At 52.6% G+C, this 13124-nt stretch overlaps 1 pseudogene; it reads left to right on the forward strand.

The window, feature by feature from the left end:
* The first annotated feature begins 220 nt into the window (after positions 1–220).
* Positions 221–338, forward strand: LOC124803914 (annotated as a pseudogene).
* The last annotated feature ends 12786 nt before the right edge of the window (positions 339–13124 follow it).

A 13124-nucleotide genomic window follows, 5' to 3' on the forward strand; every position in this document is an offset into this window, starting at 1 on the left:
GTAGAACGAATATCGGATTAGACAAATTTGGGATGTCTTTGGCGGATCCGAATGTAAGTCTCTGTGAGAAGATACAACACGACCTGTACAAAATTTCCAGTTGCTGTGATAAATGGCAGCTAGCCCTAACTGGAAAAATGTGAATAAATGCGAGTGACTAGAAAGAACAAATCTGTAATTTTCGGATAAACTATTATTAGTGTTCTGATGGCACAGTCAAGGCAACGGCCTTGCCGCAGTGGCTACACCGGTTCCCGTGAGATCACCGAAGTTAAGCGCTGTCGGGCGTGGTCGGCCCTTGGATGGGTGACCATCCAGGCCGCCATGCGCTGTTGCCATTTTTCGGTGGTGGTGGTGGTTGTTGGTATGTTTAAGGGGGACTAAACAGCGAAGGTCATCAGTCCCCCATTCCAAAATCAAACGAGCCGAAAAGCTAAGGAGCAGATAAAAACCAAAGGGGGGGGGGGGAGACATCCCCCCAGGCGCTAAAAGAACACAAATGCAGCAACAAACACTAAAGACAAGAACAGGACAGAGGAACACCAGACAGAAAGAAACAGAAGAAAGGAAGATGGCCGGAGACTAGTTGACTGACCACGAGAACAAAAATGGGAAAGAGCCAACCATCTCACGGCACACCAGAACAGCAACAGACACAAGGACAAAAGACACAGAAAGGGAAAGGCGCAGGACCTCCCTAAATCGAACCATAAAACGGACTACCACGGATAAAATTTAAAACGTCATCAGCCATGGAGGCATCGTCAGATAAAACCAAAGCCAAAGTGCCCGGGAGATTAAAAGATTGCCGGAGTGTGCGCAGTCGAGGACACTCCAGCAAAATGTGGCCGACCGTCAGCCGGGACCCACACCGACACAAGGGGGGATCCTCCTGACGCAACAGATGGCCGTGCGTCAGGTAGGTATGGCCGATGCGCAGCCGACACAGGACTACCGAGTCCCTGCGAGAAGCCCGCAAGGAGGAACGCCACACATCGGTCGTCTCCTTGACAGCCCGCAGTTTATTTGGGGCTGTCATGCCACGCCACTCAGCAGCCCACATCCCACTCAGCTTACGGCGCAACACCAGCTGCTGGTCGCGAGCCGTAAGGCCGATCTCCAAAGCCGGGGCGTCGATCGCCCCTTTGGCCAGCCTGTCTACACGTTCGTTCCCTGGGATGCCAACATGACCGGGCGTCCAAACCAGGACCACCGAACGACCAGAACGGGCAATGGCGGAAACAGATTCCTGAATGGAGGACACCAGAGGAGAGAAGGGATAGCAGCGGTCGATGGCCTGAATGCTGCTCAGGGAGTCACTGCAGATGACGACGGACGCATCTGAGCAGGAACGCATATGCTCAAGAGCTCGCAAGATGGCCACCAGCTCTGCAGTAAAAATACTGCAGCCAGCCGGCAAGGAGCGTTGCTCAACATGGGCAGCGTGAGCAAAAGCGTAGGCAGTGCGACCATCAACCAGGGAACCATCAGTGTAGACAGGCTCACAGCCCGGAAATGAGTCGAGGAGCGCAAGAAAACGGCGACGGAGGGCCACAGGCGGAACCGAGTCCTTAGGTCCCTGTGCCAAATCCAGATGGACGGACGGCCGGGACAAACACCAGGGAGGCGTAGGGGTACGGACCCGGAAGGGAGGCAGAAGAGGGAATGACCCCAGTTCTGACAGCAGGGACTGGACACGGGCAGCTACGGAAAGCCCAGACCGAGGTCGCCGTTCGGGCAGGTGGTGGACCAAGGCAGGGAAAAGCAGGCGACGGTTGGGATGGCCTGGCGAGCAATGTACGTGGACAGCATAGTCGGCGAGCAGACGATGGCGGCGAATCCGCAGCGGGGGAACCCCGGCCTCCACCAGTAGACTGTCCACGGGGCTGGTGCGAAAAGCGCCAGTTGCAAGCCGAACCCCACAGTGATGTATGGGGTCTAACAACTGCAACACTGAGGGTGACGCAGACCCATAGGCCAGGCTCCCATAATCAAGCCGGGACTGCACAAGGGCTCTGTACAATTGCAGTAGCGTGCAGCGATCTGCACCCCAAGACGTGTGGCTAAGGCAGCGGAGGGCGTTGAGGTGCCGCCAGCATTTTTGCTTCAGCTGAGTAACATGAGGAACCCATGTGAGCCGGGCATCAAACACGAGTCCCAAGAAGCGGCAAGTGTCCACCAATTCAAGCAGGTGGCCGTCGAGGTAAAGGTCAGGATGAGGGTGGACCGTCCGACGCCTGCAGAAGTGCATAACCCGAGTCTTGGCAGCAGAGAACTGAAAACCATGAGCCAGAGCCCATGATGCTGCCTTGCGAACGGCGACTTGCAACCTGCGTTCGGCGACTCCCGTAGTTGTGGAGCTAAATGAGATGCAGAAGTCGTCGGCATACAAAGAAGGAGACACCGACGACCCCACTGCTGCAGCCAGACCATTAATGGCCACTAGAAATAACGAGACGCTCAACACCGAGCCCTGCGGGACCCCATTTTCCTGTATATAAGAGGAACTAGAGGTGGCACCGACTTGCACCCGGAAAGAGCGGCGCAATAAAAAGCTTTGAAGAAAAGCCGGGAGCCGACCACGAAGACCCCACCCATGCAACGTGGCGAGGATGTGATGCCGCCATGTGGTGTCATACGCCTTCCGCAGATCGAAAAATACAGCAACAAGGTGCTGACGTCGGGCAAAAGCCGTACGGACAGCAGATTCCAGCCGCACCAAATTGTCCATGGCAGACCGGCCCCGACGGAAGCCACCCTGGGATGGAGCGAGGAGACCGCGCGACTCAAGGACCCAACACAAACGCCGCCCCACCATACGTTCGAGCAATTTGCACAAAACGTTGGTGAGGGTAATGGGACGATAGCTGTCCACCGCCAGTGGGTCCGCACCGGGTTTCAAGATGGGGACAATAACGCCCTCCCGCCATTGCGACGGGAACACGCCTTCGCTCCAAATGCGATTAAATATCGCGAGAACGTGTCTCTGGCAGTCCCTGGAGAGATGCTTCAGCATCTGCGCGTGGATGCAGTCTGGGCCTGGTGCTGTATCAGGGCAATCGGCGAGGGCGGCGAGGAATTCCCTCTCGCTGAAAGGAGCATTGTATGTTTCAAAACGACGCGTGTGGAATGAGAACGGCGTCCGCTCGGCTCGCTCCTTTAGAGAGCGAAAGGCGGCGGGATAGGATGCAGTAGCAGAGCTCTGAGCAAAGTGCGCGGCTAGCCGTTCAGCAATGGCGGCAGCGTCCGTGCGGACAGCGCCGTCCAAGGAGAGCCCAGGGACACCCATAGGGGTCTGGGAGCCATAAATCCGCCGGATCCGGGACCACACGTGCGAGGACGAGACACGGGAGCCCAGGGAGGAGACGTACCTCTCCCAGCACTCCTGCTTACGCCGTGCAATAAGACGACGGGCGAAGGCACGGAACCTCTTAAAGGCGATGAGGGTCTCCAGAGACGGGTGCCGCCTATGACGCTGGAGAGCCCGCCTACGGTCGCGAATAGCCTCAGCAATCTCCGGCGACCACCAGGGGACAGCCTTCCGCCGAGGGAGGCCAGAGGAACGGGGGATGGCAGCCTCGGCCGCCGAAATGATGGACGTGGTGAAAACACGGACCACCTCGTCAATGTCACCCTGTGGGGGAGACGCAATGGTTACAGCGGAAGTAAAAGCTGGCCAGTCAGCCCTGTGGAGAGCCCAGCGGGGCAAGCGCCCAGAAGAATGATACTGTGGCAGTGACAAATAGATGGGAAAATGGTCACTGCCACACAGGTCAGGATGCACCCTCCAGTGGAGGGATGGGACAAGTCCAGGGCTGCAAATAGAGAGATCGACGGCCGAGAACGAGCCATGGGCCACACTGAAATGTGTGGGAGCACCGGTGTTCAAGAGGCTAAGGTCGAGCTGAGCCAACACATGCTCCACGGCCCGACCGCGATCATCGGAGACAGTCCCACCCCATAGAGGATTGTGGGCATTGAAATCGCCCAGAAGCAGCAATGGTGGCGGGAGTTGAGCCAGCAGCGCAGCCAAGACATGGCGGGGGAGCTTCCCATCCGGAGGAATGTAAACAGAGCATACAGTAATAGCCGGCGAGAGCTCAACCCTGGCAGCAACTGCCTCTAAAGGCGTCTGAAGGTGTACTGGCGAGCTACAGACAGAGTGGTGAACAAAGAGGCAAACCCCACCTGACGCTCGTTGACAGGCAGCACGGTTCTTATAGTATCCCCGATAACCGCGAAGGGCGGGGGTCCGCAGTGCAGGAAACCAAGTTTCCTGCAGAGCAATGCAGAGAACAGGGGAATCACTCAGAAGCATCCGGAGCTCTGGCAGGTGGCGGAAATAACCGCCGCAGTTCCATTGGAGAATGGAAGCAGGAAGGGACTGGGAGGGCGTGAATGCGACTAAGAGGCAGACAGCGCTTCAGAGCCAACTGCCGCCACTGGGGGAGAGTCAGCTGAGTCCATAGGAGAGGCCCCCAAGGGTTCCGTGAGGGCGAGATCCGCGGCAGAGGCGAGGATCTCCACCTCATCCCCGGAGCCAGGACTATGTACAGCAGGCGGTGCTGAAACCGTCGGAACGTCCTTCTTCTTGGACACAGTCCGTTCCTTCTTCTCGCGTCTGCCCTTAGGGTGAGAGGGCTGGGAGAGCTTCTCTGAAGGAGCGTCGGAGGCTGACGACGACGCAGAAGCCCTACGACCAGCAGGTGGCGGAACCTTCAGCCACTGGCTGACATCTGGCTGGGAAGGAGAAGAAACGGAGGAAGGGAGAGCCCCGAGGGACCCCTTCCGCGAGAGAGGAACCGGCGGAGGCAACGCCGCCGGAGAAGGAGGGGGAGGAATCGAGCCTCCCGGTTGTGAAGCAGATGTCACTCCCGAAGTAAGCTTGGGGGGAGCGACAGAAGAGGGTTTGCCCCCAACTGCTAAGGGGGCAAGAGAGGAAGGCTTGCCCCCAGGCACGAGGGGGGCAGACAGAGATACATGGCCCCGAGGGCCCACTGAAGGCGGCACAGATGAAGCGACAACCGTCGCCCGTGCGGGCGACGATAACGTGGCTGCAGCATAAGATGTTCGAAGGGAAGCAGGGTACAACCTTTCATATTTCTGTTTAGCCTCTCGATAAGTAAGCCGGTCCAGGGTCTTAAATTCCATGATCTTCCGCTCCTTATGAAGAACGGGGCAATCCGGCGAGCATGGAGAGTGGTGCTCCCCACAGTTAACACATACAGGCGGAGGTGCACATGGAGAATCAGGATGAGAGGGGCGTCCGCAATCTCGACATGTAGCGCTGGATGGGCAACGGGAGGACATATGCCCAAACTTCCAGCACTGGAAGCACCGCATCGGGGGAGGCACGTATGGCTTGACGTCGCAACGGTAAACCATCACCTTGACCTTCTCGGGCAAGACATCACCCTCAAAGGCCAAGATAAAGGCACCGGTGGCCACCCTGTTTGTCTTGGGTCCTCGATGGACACGACGGACAAAATGCACACCACGTCGTTCCAAGTCGGCTCTCAGCTCGTCATCGGATTGCAACAAGAGGTCACGATGGTAAATAATCCCCTGGACCATATTTAAGCTACTGTGGGGAGTGACGGTAACAGGGACGTCACCCAGCTTATCACACAAGAGCAACGCTCGTGACTGGGCTGGGGAGGACGTCTTGAGGAGGATGGACCCATTCCTCATTTTTGACAACCCCGCCACTTCCCCAAACTTATCCTCCAGGTGTTCCACAAAAAACATAGGCTTCGTCGGAAGAAAGGAGTCACCATCAGTCCTGCTGCAGACAAGGTATTGCGGTACGTAAGGCTCCCGCTTAGCACTAGATCGGCGTCCCTCCCATGGCGCAGCCAACGAGGGGAACGTCTGAGGGTCATACTGCGCAGCATCGAAGTCGACTCTACCTCGCTTAGAGACGCTGGTGGCCGTGCGACCACCAGCTTGATGTGATTTATTGCGCTTCATTGCGCCACATCCGCCCAGATGCCACCTACTCCGAACGAGGGCTCTCCCCAAGGGCGCCACCCAGCCAAAGCAACGGGTACCTGGCCGATATCCCGTTGCCCGGAGTCCCCGTGCCCCAGACAAGATGGGCACATACTCCTTGGCATGCATGGGGAGGAAACAGCTCAGGCATCTGTAGTGCGATCCCTGCGTGGTCAGGGGGCTACCACCAAGAGGGTACATGACGACCCCACCACAACGGACTGGCTACCGTGCTGGATTTTAGGTGTTTAAAGGGTCCACAGTTGTCGTAGGCGCTAAGAAGAAGAGTGCGCACAAGGCGAGGAGGAGACCACCCAGAAGATGTTGGGCGTAGTCCCCCCCCCACGACAATAGGCAACATGCAAGATGATGGAGCATGATGGACCAATACAAAAACACCACGTAAGGTGTCCTTCCCCAAATGGCACGCACTGACGACGGAAATTTGGAAGAAAAAAGGAGGTCAAACCCAAGAGGGGACCATCACAGAAGGCCGAAACGTTTGAGACTCCTTTTAGTCGCCTCTTACGACAGGCAGGAATACCGCGGGCCTATTCTTACCCCCGAACCCGCAGGGGGACCATTTTTCGGGGTGCACTCAGCCTCGTGATGCCAACTGAGGAATTACTCGACCGAATAGTAGCGGCTTCGGTCAATAATACCATCATGACCACCAGGAGAGCGGTGTGCTGACCACACGCCCCTCCTACCCACATCCTCCACTGAGGATGACGGATGGTCCGGATGGTCCCGGTAGGCCCGGTATGCCACTCAAGTCGTTTAAATATCTGGGAGTAACTTTGTAAAGCGACGTGAAATGGAACGAACACGTGAGGACCGTGGTATGGAAGGCTAATGGTCGACTTCGATCTGCTGGGAGAATTTAAGGAAAGAGTGCTTCAGTTGTTATGGAGGCCGCACATAGGATGCTGGAGCTCGAGTGTTTGGGATCCGCAAGAGGATTTAAGGAAGACATCGAGGCAATTCAGAGGCGACCTGCTAGGTTTGTTGCCGGTAGGTTTTTGACAGCACGTAACTTTTACGGAGATGCTTCGGGAATTCAGATGGGAATCGCTGGAGGGAAGGCGACGTTCATTCTGAGAAACACTACTGAGAAAATTTAGAGAACCAGCATTTTCACCTGACTGCCGAAAGATTCTACTGACACTAACAAACACAGCGCGTAAGGACCACGGAGATAAGATACGAGAAATTAGGGCTCATACGGGGGCATATACACCGCTGTTTTCCTCTCGTTCTATTTGACTAGTAGTGGCAGGGTATCCTCCGCCACGCATCGTACGGTGGTTTGCGGAGTATCGATGTAGATGATGAAATACCTATTTAAACACTAGTTTCTTTCTAATGGGAATCAAACCGACGCTTTCTGGGTGTCACATTAAAGATATGAGGAGCAGGAACTGTATCGGCTGACTCCAACCTCACAATGCAAAAAAACTAAACTGTAAATATGTGCCGGAATACTAGAGAAAATGCGCCTGACGGCGTTTAGGGGAGGCACCTGATATATGCTCCAGAAGATTAGATTCTTCCTCGTTATATATCGTGGTCGAATGCCTTCAACCTGTGTGTGTGTATGGACATCAATAGAAGACTGGAATAGGGAAATCTATACAACCACCTTGTAATAATTTACTATGTAGCATCGACATGTAAATTTAATTTCTGGTTTCTTCCATCGCTGGAGCCACATTCGTAAAAAGACTGTCCCATTTAACATTTGTAATCATAGTATCAATGTTGTCCCGTACAGATGTTTTTCTAGTAATGATACTTTTAAATAGTGGAGAAGAAAGGTAGGACGCGAAAGTTTCGGTGTCGAGACTATCAGAGACTAGGGATAACTAGGAATTTGTGCGCGGTTCTACAGAAGCCGCTTGGTGATCGCCTTATATGAGGTAGGATTATTGTCGAAAACCTAAGCAAACCTGATTGAGCCGGAAACTGGATTCAGTTCATCTAGTTCATTGGCACGCTAATTCGTTTTGTGGTTAATAAGTAGTGTTCTGTTGTTACAAATCAGCTGTCTCAAAGTGAAAGAAAGGATACCTTCATCATGCCTAAATGTTTTGATGAAACAGGGATTTGAATATTCAGATCAGAACTGAATACCTCGCCAATTCCACAAGACATTTATCTCACGCTACATCACCATGGACGCCACAAAGTACATAATGACTATTATTATGTCCTACATGTTCCCAAAACTGGACGTCAAATGGCACCGCTAACTGTTGACATCAGTCTGTTTATATAATAGCTCCAGCAAACTTATTAACACTCGCGATGAGTTTGGGACCAACCCCATTAGCAGTCACTACTGGTGATGAAATAGGTGCCAAGTCTCGTCGTAAAAATGACCTTGTTAGGCGGCTCGAGCTCCTAGAATCAAATATATTTTGTAAGTGACTCTGCGTTATCTGCAAAATCATACCCCGACAACATAGGGTGCAGGGGATCATTGAGAAACTTATTTCACGAAATTAGATCTCTTTCATACACTTTGTACCTTCACATTCCAAATATCCAGCTGATAAAAATTAGTTGTGTCACAGATATTCGATATTTTTAGTAGGATACTTTGTAGACCTACTGCAGTTGGGCTGCAGTGACCACATTAATGTCGTCTCGTCTCACATTATTATAAAGTCGGTAAATATAACACGGTGAAATAGGGCGCTGTCAAGGTAAAACTTTCTAGTGACACGGCATTCTCTTCACGCTACAATTTTCAGTCATTAGGAGGACTACTCTTAGCGTGATTCTCATCGATCTTCGTTCTTGTCAGTACTCAAGACCCACTTGTGTGTTTTGCCGTTCGTGTCATGAATTATTAATAGGCAATCAGCAGCCTCAGCTGAGAACGGAATGGAATTATGAGAGCTACGCCGAAATGACGCCAGTGCAGCGACCGTTTTCAGCAATAAACGTGTGAGGATCAGACGGCAACATGAGTCAGACATAAAACTACTCTGCCTAAACCGAAAAACTTAGACATCGAACTTGGGTGTAAAACGTTTACACACACATGAATATACAGCATGTTTTTGCACCATCAAATAAAAATTTATCCTTTGTGCGATTAGCGGGGCATTTTTCTCCTATCCGTCCAAGCGACTGTGATTGCGGCGGGCAGGCCGACAAGAAATGGGCTAACAACTTCCCGTGCTCAGTAGATTAAGCCTCGTGGATAAATCCAAGTACATGTAACTTTAGTATTCGCTGTGCTCTGATCCAATGTTAAAGAAGAACTTCAGTAAAAGCCTAAAACATATAACAGTAGCATATGTACCGAGAACAGGATGGAGTCATAAAACAATTATAAATGTAGAAGTCAATGATAATTTGAAATAACTGTTCTTTTGAAACTGTTTACATCTACGAGGTAAAAATGGATCTTTAACACCAATAAATAGGAAACGATACGAGATATAAGTAAATGAAATGTAAAGCCATAGCTTAGAGAAGTGTTAAAATGCGAATTTGTCATGTCAGGGTTAAAAATGTTCATATCTGTGTTCTGTTGTCAAAACTGGTAAATGCTCTCCCTCTCTGTCACTCCTATATTATATATATAGAAACCAGCATAAAGTACGAACTACAGGAATTATAAAAGTTTTGGTACATTTTACAACGTATATTTAATACACTCCTGGAAATTGAAATAAGAACACCGTGAATTCATTGTCCCAGGAAGGGGAAACTTTAATGACACATTCCTGGTGTCAGATACATCACATGATCACACTGACTGAACCACAGGCACATAGACACAGGCAACAGAGCATGCAAAATGTCGGCACTAGTACAGTGTATATCCACCTTTCGCAGCAATGCAGGCTGCTATTCTCCCATGGAGACGATCGTAGAGATGCTGGATGTAGTCCTGTGGAACGGCTTGCCATGCCATTTCCACCTGGCGCCTCAGTTGGACCAGCGTTCGTGCTGGACGTGCAGACCGCGTGAGACGACGCTTCATCCAGTCCCAAACATGCTCAATGGGGGACAGATCCGGAGATCTTGCTGGCCAGGGTAGTTGACTTACACCTTCTAGAGCACGTTGGGTGGCACGGGATACATGCGGACGTGCATTGTCCTGTTGGAACAGCAAGTTCCCTTGCCGGTCTAGGAATGGTAGAACGATGGGTTCGATGACGGTTTGGATGTACCGTGCACTATTCAGTGTCCCCTCGACGATCACCAGTGGTGTACGGCCAGTGTAGGAGATCGCTCCCCACACCATGATGCCGGGTGTTGGCCCTGTGTGCCTCGGTCGTATGCAGTCCTGATTGTGGCGCTCACCTGCACGGCGCCAAACACGCATACGACCATCATTGGCATCAAGGCAGAAGCGACTCTCATCGCTGAAGAAGACATGTCTCCATTCGTCCCTCCATTCATGCCTGTCGCGACACCACTGGAGGCGGGCTGCACGATGTTGGGGCGTGAGCGGAAGACGGCCTAACGGTGTGCGGGACCGTAGCCCAGCTCATGGAGACGGTTGCGAATGGTCCTCGCCGATACCCCAGGAGCAACAGTGTCCCTAATTTGCTGGGAAGTGGCGGTGCGGTCCCCTACGGCACTGCGTAGGATCCTACGGTCTTGGCGTGCATCCGTGCGTCGCTGCGGTCCGGTCCCAGGTCGACGGGCACGTGCACCTTCCGCCGACCACTGGCGACAACATCGATGTACTGTGGAGACCTCACGCCCCACGTGTTGAGCAATTCGGCGGTACGTCCACCCGGCCTCCCGCATGCCCACTATACGCCCTCGCTCAAAGTCCGTCAACTGCACATACGGTTCACGTCCACGCTGTCGCGGCATGCTACCAGTGTTAAAGACTGCGATGGAGCTCAGTATGCCACGGCAAACTGGCTGACACTGACGGCGGCGGTGCACAAATGCTGCGCAGCTAGCGCCATTCGACGGCCAACACCGCGGTTCCTGGTGTGTCCGCTGTGCCGTGCGTGTGATCATTGCTTGTACAGCCCTCTCGCAGTGTCCGGAGCAAGTATGGTGGGTCTGACACACCGGTGTCAATGTGTTTTTTTTTTCCATTTCCAGGAGTGTATATAGCGTGAAAAAGCACTAGCCTTACCTACCGCTGAGTTATCAGTTAATACACTCCTGGAAATGGAAAAAAGAACACATTGACACCGGTGTGTCAGACCCACCATACTTGCTCCGGACACTGCGAGAGGGCTGTACAAGCAAATGATCACACGCACGGCACAGCGGACTCACCAGGAACCGCGGTGTTGGCCGTCGAATGGCGCTAGCTGCGCAGCATTTGTGCACCGCCGCCGTCAGTGTCAGCCAGTTTGCCGTGGCATACGGAGCTCCATCGCAGTCTTTAACACTGGTAGCATGCCGCGACAGCGTGGACGTGAACCGTATGTGCAGTTGACGGACTTTGAGCGAGGGCGTATAGTGGGCATGCGGGAGGCCGGGTGGACGTACCGCCGAATTGCTCAACACGTGGGGCGTGAGGTCTCCACAGTACATCGATGTTGTCGTCAGTGGTCGGCGGAAGGTGCACGTGCCCGTCGACCTGGGACCGGACCGCAGCGACGCACGGATGCACGCCAAGACCGTAGGATCCTACGCAGTGCCGTAGGGGACCGCACCGCCACTTCCCAGCAAATTAGGGACACTGTTGCTCCTGGGGTATCGGCGAGGACCATTCGCAACCGTCTCCATGAAGCTGGGCTACGGTACCGCACACCGTTAGGCCGTCTTCCGCTCACGCCCCAACATCGTGCAGCCCGCCTCCAGTGGTGTCGCGACAGGCGTGAATGGAGGGACGAATGGAGACGTGTCGTCTTCAGCGATGAGAGTCGCTTCTGCCTTGGTGCCAATGATGGTCGTATGCGTGTTTGGCGCCGTGCAGGTGAGCGCCACAATCAGGACTGCATACGACCGAGGCACACAGGGCCAACACCCGGCATCATGGTGTGGGGAGCGATCTCCTACACTGGCCGTACACCACTGGTGATCGTCGAGGGGACACTGAATAATGCACGGTACATCCAAACCGTCATCGAACCCATCGTTCTACCATTCCTAGACCGGCAAGGGAACTTGCTGTTCCAACAGGACAATGCACGTCCGCATGTATCCAGTGCCACCCAACGTGCTCTAGAAGGTGTAAGTCAACTACCCTGGCCAGCAAGATCTCCGGATCTGTCCCCCTTTGAGCATGTTTGGGACTGGATGAAGCGTCGTCTCACGCGGTCTGCACGTCCAGCCCGAACGCTGGACCAACTGAGGCGCCAGGTGGAAATGGCATGGCAAGCCGTTCCACAGGACTACATCCAGCATCTCTACGATCGTCTCCATGGGAGAATAGCAGCCTGCATTGCTGCGAAAGGTGGATATACACTGTACTAGTGCCGACATTGTGTATGCTCTGTTGCCTGTGTCTATGTGCCTGTGGTTCTGTCAGTGTGATCATGTGATGTATCTGACCGCAGGATTGTGTCAATAAAGTTTCCCCTTCCTGGGACACTGAATTCACGGTGTTCTTATTTCAATTTCCAGGAGTGTAGGTTGTGATCGGAAGAAAGATTCGTTTTGCTGTTTTCATTTGATACCATCGTCAATAGTTTCATAGTTGTTCATACATGAATAAGGCATGACTTGGTGCAATGTAGAGAAATGGCACTGCAAATATGTCTAATCAGCCAGAGAAGTATGTGCCTGAGGTAAGATCTAAAATACGAGCGTTGCGTGAGATCGATGAATAAAGAGTGGGACGACATATATTTGAAAAGTATGGAGGGATAAGCTTAATCCAGACGACATATAAGCATCACACTAGAACTTTAAACACGAGACTGAAGAAAAATAACAGAATGTTTGCTAGTGAAAGAAAAGTTCGGAATTAAAAAGGAACGATCAACGACAGATGTAGTTTTTATTTTACGACGTATTATTTTGAAGATTTTGAAAAGGCTTCCGATAATGTGGTTAGAAAAAATTATGGGGAGTAAAGGAACGCAATTAACAACTATCAAAAATTTATATAAAAAACGTCAGTAATCTTAAATGTAAAAGGTATACAAATAAATGAGGGAGTGCGACAAGACCATAGTTTACATCCTACAGTCCTC

The sequence above is a fragment of the Schistocerca piceifrons genome, chromosome 6 (genome assembly GCF_021461385.2).
Source record: "Schistocerca piceifrons isolate TAMUIC-IGC-003096 chromosome 6, iqSchPice1.1, whole genome shotgun sequence".
NCBI lineage: Eukaryota > Metazoa > Arthropoda > Insecta > Orthoptera > Acrididae > Schistocerca > Schistocerca piceifrons.